We start from the raw sequence: 14,757 nt of genomic DNA on the forward strand, positions 1-14,757 counted from the left end.
GGGGCGCCTGGCTTGCTTAGTTGGTGGACCATGTGACTCTTGATATCGGGGTTGTAAATTTGAGCCCCACATTGGATGTAGAGATAACCTTAAAATAAAATCTTAAAAAAAAAAAAGTACCATAGAAAATAAATTTACGGGGCGCCTGGGTGGCTCAGTCAGTTAAGCGTCTGCCTTTGGCTCAGGTCATGATCTCAGGGTCCTGGGATCGAGCCCTGAATCAGGCTCCCTGCTCAGCAGGAGGCCTGTTTCTCCCTCTGCTCCTCCTCCTACTCATTCTCTCAATCTTTCTCTCTCAAATAATAAATAAATAAAATCTTAAAAAAAAAAAAGAAAAATTTATGAGTTTATTAAAGGGAATTATTGCACTTGCTGGCTCCTTGGCCAAGACTTTGAACTTTAAATGAGATAGAATCAGGTAAGGTGAAAAAAAAAAATTACTGGTTGGTATTCAAGTTATTATAAATGTCGCATATGGGACATATGGCAATAAATTCAAATTTATTCATTCATTTATACATTCAAATACTATCTTGATGGGCATTTATTATGAGTTAGGACTTTGCTATAGATTAACTATTCATTTCTTTAACTACTCATATTCTATGTTGAATCTGCACTAAATATAATTTATAATATAATTTACATCTTCTTTAGCTTTAGTTCTTAACAGATGACATTGTAAAGTTTCTTCAAATGCTGATGATTCTTCATTCAGTATCTATTGAAACCTATCATATCCCAGGCATGGGGGACACAGTAGCAAATGTATGATAAGGGTCCAGCCATCATGGAGCTTGTATCTCAGTTGAGGGAGAAGACAGACAAGCAAAGAAGTAAAATAGTTGCAAACTGCAATGAGTACTAAAAAGGGACACAAACAAGGATGGAAGGTGGACAATAACAGGGAAGGGGGCAAGGAAGCTCTTCATTTGGGTAATTAGGGGAGGTCTCTGAGGGTAGGGATCTTCGCTTTACTGCTCTCTCCCAAGCATCTAGAACATGCCTGGAATGTAGTAGACACTCAGTAAATGAATAAGGAGATAATATACAAATTGAATCAAAAGGATGCTAACCATTCAAGGAGAAGGGCATTCCAGTCAGAAGAAACAGCATGAACAAAGGATCTGAAGCAACCTAAGTGTCCATCAATAGATAAATGGATAAAGACGATATAATATATATATATATATATATTACTATATGTATAGTATATATATTACCATTTTTTGTATTTGCATTTATATTGCTCAGTGGGAAGCCTGTTTCTCCCTCTCCCTCTGCCTGCCTCTTCCCCTGCTTATGCTCTCTGTGTCAAATAAGTAAATCTTTAAAAAAAAAAAAAAAGGAATCATCCCATTTTGAAAACAACCCCTTTAGATTTTTATAGCATTTATCACAAAGTGTTTTCATTGGATTTTTACTACATCCTTGGAGGTAGGGAGCAGATACGATAGAAAAGGAAATGGAGGCACAGCACATGGTCTCTATGTTACAGCCTCTCTCTGTTGTTCTGTGAGTTGTGTGCTTCCATGTCTGGGCCCCACACTTGAATTAAAGCCCTTTGAGGGATGGGGTTCTGCCTGTATTCTCTTTGTGGGCCAGTGCCAGCAACCCTATGGGCACTCCGTCAATATCTTGAACAGCTTTACTGAGCTATAAATGACTTATAGTAAGTTGCACATATTTAAAGTGTTAAGTTCTGACATATGTACACATCTGTGAAACTAACACCACAATCAAGGTATTAAATATATCGAGCATATCTATCACTCCCAAAAGTTTCCATGAGCATTTATGAATGAACAAAACCCAAATCTTTAGACGCCTAGGGTGATGCTGCTTCTCTTATATTTGATGAAAGTCTATGCTTTTGTATGTTATTCGTGCCTGTTGTATGCTGTTGTACATTTATGGAGAAGAACATAATTGAAGATAAAACATTTTATGTGTAGAAGCCCAAAACATGTATCTCTTGAAGCACATATGGAGTCTGCTGTTTGGGAATTAGAACATCCTGCCTGCTTCCTGATGAATCACCAACTCAGTCCTTCCAGAGACTTTGCCCTGGTCCTGCTCTTGGATCCTGGGAGGCACCCAAGTTTGCTGTCTTTATAATTACTTCGCTTTTTGCTTTCTGCTTAGGCAATTTTAAGTATACTCCTTCCATTTGTTGTCTCAATTTCTGTTTATCTGCTGAGAGTGATGGTGAAATTCCTAGGTTCCTGACCCAGAGTGCCTGGGTTCAAATCCTAATTCTACTACTTATAACTGTAGGGCTTTGGGCAGGTTACCTCTCTGCACAAAGCCTTGTAATCTGACAGTACATTTTTGGTAAATGTTACATGTAACTATTTTCTCTGAAAACTGGCTTATATACTATTCAGCCCACATGGCAGAAATGTCCAAAAACTCCTGCCTCACAGGAGGAGGATCCTCCCTTCCTCCCACAGTATCCCCCCTTCCCTTCCTCCCACCTCTAGTTTTTATATCTGTACCTTTTTAATTTTTTTTTTAAAGATTTTATTTATTTATTTGAGAGAGAACACATGAGAGGGGGGAGGGTCAGAGGGAGAAGCAGACTCCCTGCCGAGCAGGGAGCCCGATGTGGGACTCAATCCAGAGACTCCAGGATCATGACCTGAGCCGAAGGCAGTCGCTCAACCAACTGAGCCATCCAGGCGCCCCTATATCTGTACCTTTTAAGAGACTAGTCCATTAAAAGTAGAATTCTAACCAGTAAGATAATGATCTAATTTAGAAAACAATTACTGGGGCACTTGGGTGGCTTAGTTGGTTAAGCATCTGACTCTTGATTTCGGCTCAGGTCAGTCATGATCTCAGGGTTGTGAGATCAAGCCCTGCGTTGGACGTGGAGCCTGCTTAAGATTATCTCTCTCATGGGACACCTGGATGGCTTAGTTGGTTAAGTGGTTAAGCGTCTACCTTTGGCTCAGGTCATAATCCTGTCTGGGACTGAGTCCCACATCGGGCTCCCTGCAGGGAGCCTGCTTCACCCTCCACCTGCAGTTCCCCCTGCTTGTGCTCTCTCTGTCAAGTAAATGAAAAAAAAAAAATTAAAAAAAAAAAAAAAGATTCTCTCTCTCCTCCCTCTGCCTCTCCTTCCCCACCACCTCTCTCTCTCCCTTTCTAAGAAAAAAAAATTACTAAAATTGGTTCCACTTCTCTATTTCTCTCTGGAACCAAAGAGTATTTTAAGGCTAATCTACATTAAAGGGTTTTTAAAATATTTTTTTGGCAAATATATGTATGTATATTTGTATATATGTATATACATACACTATATATATACGTATATGTACATATATTGAGTGTGTATAAACATATACGTATAAATATATATGCATATGAACAGAGATATAGAACAAATCTTACTACTTAAAGCAGACAGTCAAAATCTGATATCCAATAATCTTTAGTGAGTTATTCACTTTTTTTTTTTTTAAGATTTTATTTATTTATTTGAGAGAGAGGATGAGAGGAGAGAGAGAGCACATGAGAGGGGGGAGGGTCAGAGGGAGAAGCAGACTCCCCGCTGAGCAGGGAGCCCGATGCGGGACTCGATCCCGGGACTCCAGGATCATGACCTGAGCCGAAGGCAGTCGCTTAACCAACTGAGCCACCCAGGCGCCCGTGAGTTATTCACTTTTGATGACATTGTTTCATTGTACATAAAGATGTTAGCTAGCATAATCTCTCCTCACATATAATAGCTAATAAATACACATTAATGAAGCAGTCGTATCAAGTATTTTGTTTGTTTGTTTAGTACTTTTTAAGTTTAATTTTTTAGTAACCTCTACACCCAACGTGGGGCTCAAACTCACAACCCCCAAGATCAGGTATCGCATGCTCTTCCTACTGAGTCAGCCAGGCTCCCAGTCATATCAAGAATTTAAACTGTCCTTGAAAGGGTGCACACCAAGAGTTCTTCATTGACTCCCCCATTGTTCTTAGGATAAAACTACTACTTCTTCTTTTTGCACCTCCTTTCCTGTGATCAAAGTTCTTCCAAAGAATTGCCTATACTTAATCTCTAGTGACTCTCCTTTCTCTCTTGAGCCCACTCCAACCAGGTCTTCCTCCTACTGTCATCAAAACTGCACTTATCAAAATCACCAATGGCCTCCATGCAGTCAAATCTAAAGGACACATCTCAGTTATTATTTCATACCTATAAGTAGCAATTGACTTATTTGGTTGTTCTTTTCTTCCTGAAACACTTTCTTCACTTAGTCTCCAAGATACCCTCCTCCCTTGGTTCTTCTCCTACGTCAATGGCCTTTTCTTCTCTGCATTCTCTGTTGAGTTCTCCTTATCTTCCCAACCTCTAAAAATTAGAGTGTACAGGTCTCATTCCATAGACCTCTTCTCTTTCCAATCTATATACACTCACTCATCCAGACCATAACTTTAAGTATCTATATGCTATTGCCTCCCCAATTAATATATCTATCCCAATTCCTATCCAAACTCCAGATATGTTTACATATCCAATAGGCTATATAATATCTCCACTGGGATGTCTGCAGACAACTCAACAATCCCAAAACTAAACCGCTAACCTTCTGCCATATAATGCTCTTCTTTCATATTCTCCATTTCATAAAAGTAGTAACACCATTCTTCCACTTGCTCAGGCCCAAATCTTGGATCATTCTTGACTCCTCTCTTCTCACATCCCACATCCAATCCATCAGAACATTCAATTAGCTGTACTCACAAAATTTATTCATAATCACACTATTTTTCATTACCTCCTCTTCTGCCACCTTAATCCAAACCCCCATAATCTCATGCTCCCCTCACTCAATTTTTTACCCAGTGAAGTGATACTTTTAAAATGTAAATTCAAGAGGTGCCTGGGTGGCTCAGTTGGTGCCTTTGGCTCAGGTCATGATCCCAGGGTCCTGGGATTGAGCCCCACATTGGGCTCCCTGCTCAGCAGGGATTCTGCTTCTCCCTCTCACTCTCCCTCTGTGCTCTCCACCCCCCTCAAAAAATTTTTTTAAAAATGTAAATTCGATTGTTACTTTTCTGCTTAAAACTCTTCTAGTTTTCCAATTTTACTCAGAATGAAGTCCTTAATTGTGACCTATAAGCCCCTATATGATCTGTCTCTACAACCACCATCTGTATCAATTCTCTGATTTCACTTCCCATTGCTCTCCTTCTTGCTCACCCCACTCTATTCACAATGGTGTCCTTGCTATTCCTTACCCACACCAAACATATTCTCAGGGCCTTTATGCTTCTAATATTTTCCAGATATTCATATGTAATTCTCTAACTTCATCAGCTAGGCTTTTCCTAAGTATCTCAAATAAAATAAATTCTCTCATCTCTTTCAATCCCTTATCTCAATTTATATTTATAGCATTAAAAAAAACACTTTATTGGGGCACCTGGGTGGCTCAGTCGGTTAAGCGTCTGCCTTTGGCTCAGGTCATGATCCCAGGGTCCTGGGATTGAGCCCCATGTCAGGCTCTCTGTTCAGCAGGGAGCCTGCTTCTCCCTCTCCCCCTGCCTGACTCTCCCTGGATTGTGCTCTCTCTCTCTCTGTCAAATAAATAAATAAATAAAACCTTTTTTAAAAAACCCACAACTTTATTTTGAAACAACTGTAGATTCATAGGCAGTTGTAAGAAATAATACAGATAGATTCTGCATACCTTTACTCAGTTTCCTCCAATGGTCACATTTTATAAAACTATAGTACAATATCACAAATAGGATATTGACACTGATACAGTTAAGATACAGAACATTTCCACAATTCCATCACAGCAGGGCTTCCTGATGCTCTTTTATAGCCACACCCACTTCCCTCCAACCTCCACCCCCTCCGTAACCCCTGACAACCACTAATCTGTTCTCCATTTCTATAGTTTTGTTATTTCAAGAATGTTATATAAATGGAATTATACAGTATTAACCTTTTGGGACTGCCTTTTTCTAGTCAGCATAATTCTCTGGAGATTCATCCAAGTTGTGTCATAGCATTTTTTTTTACCACCTGACATATACATTTATTTGTTTATCTGGCTAAGTTCCCTGAGAGCAGGGAAACCATTCTGTACATTATACTCATAGTGTAGACATACTATAAATATTTGTTGAATAAATGAAGTTCAAACTCTTTAAAATGGCCTATAAGTCCCCAAATGAAGCACGCTTACCTTTCCAACCTCATCTGTCACTTCCATGACACCCCCTACTCTGCCACCCCATTCCCATTCAGACCCCATTTATGGCAAGATTGACTACACACCCTTGGTCTTATCACATTTGCTGATTAGAACAGTGGGTTCTCAAACTTTGGTGTGCATGAGACTCACTTGGATGGTCAGGCTTTTTTATTTTTTTTAAGATTTTACTTAATTAGGGGCACCTGGGTGGCCCAGTCGTTGAGCATCTGCCTTAGGCTCAGCTCATGATCCCAGGGTCCTGAGATTGAGCCACGCATTCAGCCCCGCATTGGGCTCCCTGCTGGGCAGGAAGCCTGCTTCTCCCTCTCCCACTCCCCCTGCTTGTGTTCCCTCTCTCTCTGTGTCTCTCTCTGTCAAATAATAAAACCTTTTAAAAAAAAAGATTTTACTTATTTATTTACTTATTTGAGAGAGAGAGAGAATGAGTGTGTGTGTGTGTGTGTGTCTGTGTGTGCAGGGGGAGGGACATAGGGAAAGGGAGATAATCTCAAGCAGACTCCACATTGAGGGCAGAGCCTGATGTGGCGCTTGATCTTAGGACCCTGAGATCACGACCTGAGCTGAAACCAAGAGTCTGAGGCTTAACCAACTGAGCCACCCAGGTGCCCTGGATGGTCAAGCTTATTAAAACACAGATTGTTAGGCTTCACCCCCAGAGTTTTTAAGTAGACCAATGATAGGGCCTGAGAATCTGTATTTCTGACAAGTTCCCAGGTGATGTTGATGTTGCTGGTCCATGAACCAACCACGCTTTGAAAATCCCTGTTAGAACATTTTTTATTTCCCTCCCCCATTCACCTGCCTAATTTTTTACTTAACCTTCAGTCCTTCCCTCATCCCAGAACATGGTGTTCCATGGCATACTGTACTTACCCTATCACATCACGTATCTCACCATATTATAATATCCTATTTGTGTGTGCTTCTCTACTACCAGACTGTATCCTCAGCACCTAGCACAGTTTGACACAGAGTAGGCACTCAATGTATATGATGACTGAATAGGTTCCTTAACTGGGGTACTTTAAAAGAGTCAACTGAAACAGTATCTTCACAGTCAGAGGATATTTAGAAGGAAGGGAGTCTATGTGCTAGAAATAAAAACATCAAGGATTCCTTCATTGATAGGTTGAAGGAAAAATACAGCAACTTTTTAAGATTTTCTAGGAACTGTTAGTGCTTATTGTAATTTTTTTCAACCAAAACACCACACATTGAAATAATGACTGATGACAAAGCTCAAGAATGCAAGTTAATGGGGCACCTGGGTGGCTCAGTCGGTTGAGCATTTAGCGTCTGACTCTTGGTTTTGGCTCAGGTTATGATCTCAGGGTCCTGGGATCAAGTCCAGCTCCAGGCTCCAAGCTCTGGGCTCAGCACAAAGTCTGCTTGAGATTCTCTCTCTTCTTCTGCCCCCTCCCCTGGGCTCACTCTCTCTCTCTCAAATAAATAAGCAAAATCTTAAAAAAAAAAAAAAAAAAAAAATGGAAAGAAAAGAATGCAAGTTAAGATACTTTACCCATTACTTTTTCAATAATTACTTCAAAGTCTGTATTTTATTCTTCTAAAAATGTACTCCTTTGCCTTCAGACTAAACATCCCAAACCACAGGACTATCTAACAGAGCCAGGACTTCAAAGAACTCTTTCACTGACCCCAGAGCTGGCCAGATGTTGAAGTCTGAACATATTTGCTTGCATAGGTCTATAAACCATTATCTAAAATTCCAAAATCCAGAAAAGTTTTAGAAACCTAAAGTTTTGCATAAGGTTATGGCAAATCTGACCTGAACATATATACAGATATTATATATGTTATATAGCCTTTATTTTATCCTATTTAGGGTTAATACTAATGCATTCATTAGTATGTTTGATTATAAGATGCTGCTCCACACCCCACTGAGGTGTTACAGAAAATATGGTATATGCATTATATTCCTGGCTAAAATCCCAACAATTCTGAGTTTTGAAACACATCCGGCCCAAAGGTTTTAGATAAAGGAGAATGCCTATATTAAGTATGAGATTTTAATTTCTCTTAATCTCTATTTTTTTATCTACTGTATTCAAAATATTTACCCAATTAATGCCCTCTATTGTTTTATTATTTTGTATCTGAAAAAGTGGTCTTATTGAAAACAGCTTTCCTCATTTTATCTGTTTTAGTATCAGCTAACCATTTTTGAAAACTCCATGTATCTATTCATATATGAGACTTTCTTTTTAAATCAGGTTACAGGAAATTCTATACTTCTTGGGATCCTTGTGGGCTCATTTCGATCAGATGAATCATCATCATCCTCACATGAATCATCAGCAGAACAACCGAGAGTATAGAACTAAAAAATATATCTAGTAGGAAACATTATTTCAAAACGCATTTGAAAGACTAATTCACATTTATAAACCACTGACATTTAGCAGTCTCAATTGAAGAAAGTAGAATTTTTATAGATTAAGATATAAAGGGAACAACAATAAACATATTATCATTATAAAGAGCAAAAAACAACTAAAATATATTTAGGAATGAATTGAACAAGAAATGTGCAGGATTTATGTAAAGAAAATCCTACTGGGAAACCAAAAGAAAATGGGTAAATCAAGGGGGCATGTTTTTAGATGGCATAATTTGTTTCAAAAGGAAGAGAAGTCATTCAGGTGAATTTAAAGTGAAAGTTTATTTGAAGGAAGAGAGGTACCTTGTCTAGATCCCCAAGAGCAGAAAGGGCAGTAGGGTCTTAGTAGGGGCAAACCAGGCCATGGAAAGCCCCAGAACGCTACTCTGTCACCCTCTTCTGGGCTTCTTAGCTCTGCTTCTCCTCTTCTTTTTTTTTTTTTTAATATATATATATATATTTTTAAAGATTTTATTTATTTATTTGACAGAGAGAGACACAGTGAGAGAGGGAACACAAGCAGGGGGAGTGGGAGAGGGAGAAGCAGGCTTCCCGCAGAGCAGGGAGCTCGATGCCGGGATTCCCAGGACCCTGGGATCATGACCTGAGCTGAAGGCAGACGCTTAACGACTGAGCCACCCAGGCGCCCCTCTGCTTCTCTTCTGACTGCCTCTCTGCAGGCCTGCTTTCTCTGCGCTACCTTTGTGTGGGTCAAACCTCTCTCCCTGCTTTACCCTTGTGTCATCACTTTCTAGGTCAAGAGACCAGGTAAGACTAATTGCAAATTTCTGGGAGAAACAATCTGATTGGACCAGCTTTTCTACCTACCTGCTAGTCTAATCAGCTATAGCAGAGGAGGGGAGGGTCAAGAAGGTATCTACTCATTAATAGAAGATAAAAATGCAGACTGGGACATGGGGGAGTAGTGCAGACAGGTTGAATGGCATGTCCATTATAGATGAGCAGATTCCATATTGTGGAGAGGCAATATGACATAGACATTAAGAGCACAGGCTCTGTTTCCTGACCTTCAACAAGTAATCTCTTTATGCATGAGCTTCCTCATCTGTAAAATGAGGGTGGTAATAATCAAGTTGTGTAGATTAAATAACACAAAAAGAGCACTAAGTAAAAACTACAGAATTATTTTTATAAATATGCCCATTTTCCCTAAATTAATCCAAAAAATTAATGCAATTCCAATCAAAATCAAAACTCTTAATTTGACAAAGTTTAAAGTTACTATGAAAGAAACAATGAAACAATATATCTATGGCAAGGATGACACAGTAGAATGGGGAGACAACATAGACTGATGCAAGTTTTTGGTAACATTGTAGTTCTTAGGTTGGCAGTTTGCTTCATGTTATATTTTTTAAGTTTTATATATATCAAATAGATTTTAAAAAGACAATTCTTAAAGAATACTCTGAAAAAGCAGGGATTTACCCTACCAGAAATTTAAAAACAATTTTAAAATATATTAAAATAATAATATTGCTGTCCAGTAACAAATAAATCAATGTTACAGAAAATAAAGTACATATGGAAACTTGGTGCTGTACAGATTTTAAATCTATAGGGAAGATTGAGTATTCAATAAATGGTGTGTAGGCAACCAGCAAGTCTTTGAGGAAAAAAAAAATCAACCTAGATTCTTCCCTTTCTCCTCATAAATAAATTTTAGATGGATTAAAAATGGAAAAATTTCTTTTTTTCCCTAAGATTTTATTTATTTATTTGACAGAGAGAGACACAGCGAGAGAGGGAACACAAGCAGGGGGAGTGGGAGAGGGAGAAGCAGGCTTCCTGCTGAGCAGGGAGCCCAATGCGGGGCTCAATCTCAGGACCCTGGGATCATGACCTGAGCTGAAGGCAGACGCTTAACGACTGAGCCACCCAGGTGCCCTCAAAATGGAAAAATTTCTTAAAAGATAACAAAAATGCTAGAAGAATACACAGATAAATATGACATCAAAGCTAGAAACAAAGGAAAAGACTAACAGATATGCCTACATAAAAATGAGAAACTTTCCAACAAAAATCCCATCTCCTTGGGGTGCCTGGGTGGCTCAGTCGGTTAAGCGTCTGCCTTCAGCTCAGGTCATGATCTCAGGGTCCTGGGATTGAGCCCTGAGTCGGGCTCCCTGCTCAGGGGGGAGTCTGCTTCTCCCTCTCCCTCTGACCCTCCTCCCCACTTGTGCTCTCTCTCTGTTAAATAAATAAATAAAATCTTTAAAAAAAAAAAAAATCCCATCACCTTAAACTTCTACTTATTTTACTTCCTTATGGGTTCTGATTCTGATTAATTCTCCATAAACGGAGTTTTTACATAGTACAAAATTGTGCATAATTTTATGGTATACACTTTATATAACCTTACCACATATTTTTTCTTGTACTCCTAGTTAACTTTATATTTAGCCTACAAATCATGTCAGGAGAGTCCATTCTCCTCCACTCCACTTCCCTCTCCCTCTTTTAAATAACTTTCTTTGAAAGTTATGACCAGGGATGCCTGGGTGGCTCATCTAGTTAAGCGTCTGCCTTTGGCTCAGGTCATGATCCCAGGGTCCCAGGATTGGGTCCTGCATCAGGCTCCTTGCTCAGCGGGGAGCTTGCTTCTCCCTCTGCCTGCCACTCCCTCAGCTTGTGCTCTCTCTCTCTCTCCTCTCTCTCTGACAAATAAATAAATAAAAGCTTTAAAAAAAAAAGAAAGTTATGACCATTTACAGTTGTCCCCTAACAATATAGGAGTTAGGGGCACCAACCCTTCCCAGGTAGAAAATCCACATGTAACTCTTGACTTCCCAAAAACTTTATTATTATTATTTTTAAAAGATTTTATTTATTTATTTGACAGAGAGAGATAGCAAGAGCAGGAACACAAGCAGGGGGAGTGGGAGAGGGAGAAGCAGGCTTCCCCCCAAGCAGGAAGCCCAATGCTGGGCTTGATCCAGGACCCTGGGATCATGACCTGAGCCAAAGGCAGACGCTTAATGACTGAGCCACCCAGGCGCCCCTATTATTATTTTTTAAGTAGGCTCCATGCCCAATGTGGAGCCCAACACAGGGCCTGAATTCACGACCCTGAGATCAAGACCTGAGCTGAGGTCAAGAGTTGGATGCCTAACCAACTGAGCCACCCAGGCACCCCAAAAAACTTTATTAATAATAAACTGACTGCCCTTACTGACAACATAAACTGTTAAGACATATTTTGCATGTTATATGTATTATATACTGTATTCTTACAATAAAGCCAGAGAAAAATATTAAGAAAATCATAAGGAAGAGAAAATACATTTACAGTACTGTATTGTATCCCCAAAAAATCCACATATAAGTGGATGGAAGCAGTTCAAATCTGTGTTGTTCAAGGGTCAACTGTACTTTCTCAAGTGAATTTTAGTATCATTTTCTTGAGATCTATATTTTTTTTGCATTTAAATTTTTCGGGGTGCCTGGGTGGCTCAGTTGGTTAAGCATCTGCCTTCAGCTCAGGTCATGATCCCAGGGTCCTGGGAGCGAGCCCCACATCCGGCTTTCTGCTCAGCGGGGAGTCTGCTTCTCCCTCTCCCCCTGCTTGTGCTCTCTGTCAAATAAATAATAAATAAAATCTTTAAAAATAAATAAACTTTGAATATACAAATAACTTAGAGATGAATTGTATTCTTTGCTATGTTAGTCCATCTGGCATCATGTTCTTTCTTTTTGTAAGACTTTTTTTTTCCTTCAGCAAATGACCACCACAGGCCATATTAAAAAATGAATTAAAAAATGGTAATAATGGGGTGCCTGGGTGGCTCAGTGGGTTAAACGTCTGCCTTCGGCTCAGGTCATGATCCCAGGGTCCTGGGATTGTGCCCCACATTGGGCTCCTAGTTCAGTGGGGAGCCTGATTCTCCCACTACCCCTCCCCCCCACTGCTTGTGCTCTCTGAAGCTCTCTGTGTGAAATAAATAAAATCTTTAAAAATATGGTAATAATATTTGTAATTATATTTCAGACAAAGGTTAATATTCCTGATATACAAAAACACTTGTAATATTTAAATGTAAATACTTCAATTTTAAAACAGGAGTAATTTACTGGCAATGCACAAAATAGAGCCAATAAATATATGAATGATGTTGTTTTATACTTAGTCAACAAAATGCAAATTAAAACAAGATGACAAAGATGATAAAAATGTTCAAAAGGTGATAAAGATCTCAAAGCCTGACAGTACTCAAGATTAGCAACAAGATAAGACACAGGTGGAAAAGTAATAAATACATTCCAAGGGGAGAGTCTGGTAACATCATCTAGCATCTTATAGGAGTGCATTCCTTTGATCCAGTAATTATATTTCCACGAAATTATTATAAGGAAATAATCAGGGGCACCTGGGTGGCTCAGTCGTTAAGCACCTGCCTTCCGCTCAGGTCAGGATCCCAGGGTTCTGGGATCGAGCGCCGCATCCGGCTCCTTGCTCAGCAGGAAGCCTGCTTCTCCCTCTCCCACTCCCCCTGCTTGTGTTCCCCCTCTAGCTGTCACAATCTGTCAAAAAAAAAAAAAAAATTAAAAAAAGGAAATAATCAGGAATATGTACAAGTTTATGTACAAGAATAATCACATAGTGTTTTTTTAATGAGTATGATTATTTTTTAAGTTTTTATTTAAATTCTAGTTAGTTAACATGTAGGGTAATACTGGCTTCAGAAGTAGAATTTAGTGATTCATCACTTACATATAACACCCAGTACAGGGACACCTGGGTGGCTCAGTCAGTTAAGCAGCAGACTCTTGATTTCCCCTCAGGTCATGATCCCAGGGTAGTGAGATCAAGCCCCGCATGGTATTCCGTGCTCAGTGAGCACAGAGCCTGCTTGGGATTTTCTCTCTCCCTCTCCCTCTGCTCCTATCCTGCTTGCATACACACACACTCTCTCTCTCTCAAAATAAATAAATAGTCTTTAACACCCAGTGCTCATCACAGGTGCCCTCCTTAATACCCATCACCCATTTTGCCCATCCTCCACCCACTTCCCTCCGGCAGCCCTCAGTTTGTTCTCTATAGGTAAGAGTCTCTTATGGTTTGCCTCCCTCTCCTTTCCCTCCCTTCTATGTTCATCTGTTTTGTTTCTTAAATTCCACATGAGTGAAATCATATGGTATTTACCTTTCTCTGATTGACTTACTTAGCATAATACACTCTAACTCCATCCACATCATTGCAAATGGCAAGATTTCATTCTTTTTGATGACATCTAGTATTGTTTGTACACGTGAAAAACTGTAAATACCCTAAAAGTCCAACAATTTAGGGACTGGTTGAACAAATTATATCCATACAACCATTAAATGGCCTTATATCCATACAGTCATTAAAAATGATTATTTAAATTTACCTGGAAAGCTATAAGACACTATTGCCTTAAAAACAAAAACAAAAACAAAAAACAACACTTTATGTGTATATGTGAAGTTTCCCAAGTTTATATAGAAGGGTGTTAATACTGTTATTTCTGGGTGGTGAGGTTGTGGGTGAGTGGTGAGTTCAACTTTCTTTTATAAACATTTATGTACTTACTATCAGTTTTGCTGGGAGCAGGCACTTTTTGAAAGCAGTTTTCTTCTTACAGTCATAAAATACAAAAATACATAAAATACTTTGTGGGGGAAAGCGGGCACTGGGCGAGGACCCACAGCAGCGGGGCACGGTGAAAAGGCTCGCGAACGCTGGAGCCTCGCCTTGCTGCTCCCGGGCAGCACGCAGACCGGAAACACGCCACGCGGGACCTCGGGAATTCTGGGTAACGCACGGAGGCGCATTACTTCACGAGAACTTATTATTTGAAAGAAAAACTAATACCGCTTTCCTTTAACACAACATTTGCTATTGACTTAAGCCGGTGTACGGACGTTTCTAACCCGAGAGGCGAGCGGGGGGTGAAAGGGGTTTTCTTGAAAGCGAAAAAGCCTTCCTCACTTCCTACCTTTCCCCCACCACGCGCTTTCCCTCCCTCGGGAGGGTCTTCGAGGGCGTTTCTATGGGCGACGACTGAAGAGTATACAGGAAAGGGAATGTAGGCTAGCAGGCTATTGTATTCGAAAGCCGCCCTTAAAGGAGACGGACGCGCG

The 14,757-nt window shown here is 39.8% G+C and overlaps 1 long non-coding RNA gene across 3 annotated transcripts in view; it reads right to left on the reverse strand.

Moving 5' to 3' along the window:
* The window catches only part of LOC115940902 (uncharacterized), a 118,429-nt gene extending 103,680 nt beyond the window's left edge, over window positions 1-14,749 (reverse strand). For all 3 annotated transcript variants that reach the window (XR_014148902.1, XR_014148904.1, XR_014148903.1), the window contains exon 1: window positions 14,207-14,749. This is a non-coding gene — a long non-coding RNA (uncharacterized LOC115940902). The remainder of the gene's footprint in view (window positions 1-14,206) is intronic.
* Between the last annotated feature and the right edge of the window lie 8 nt (window positions 14,750-14,757).

The sequence above is a fragment of the Leptonychotes weddellii genome, chromosome 10 (genome assembly GCF_054177405.1).
Source record: "Leptonychotes weddellii isolate Sample4059 chromosome 10, ASM5417740v2, whole genome shotgun sequence".
In the NCBI taxonomy this organism is placed as follows: Eukaryota; Metazoa; Chordata; class Mammalia; order Carnivora; family Phocidae; genus Leptonychotes; species Leptonychotes weddellii.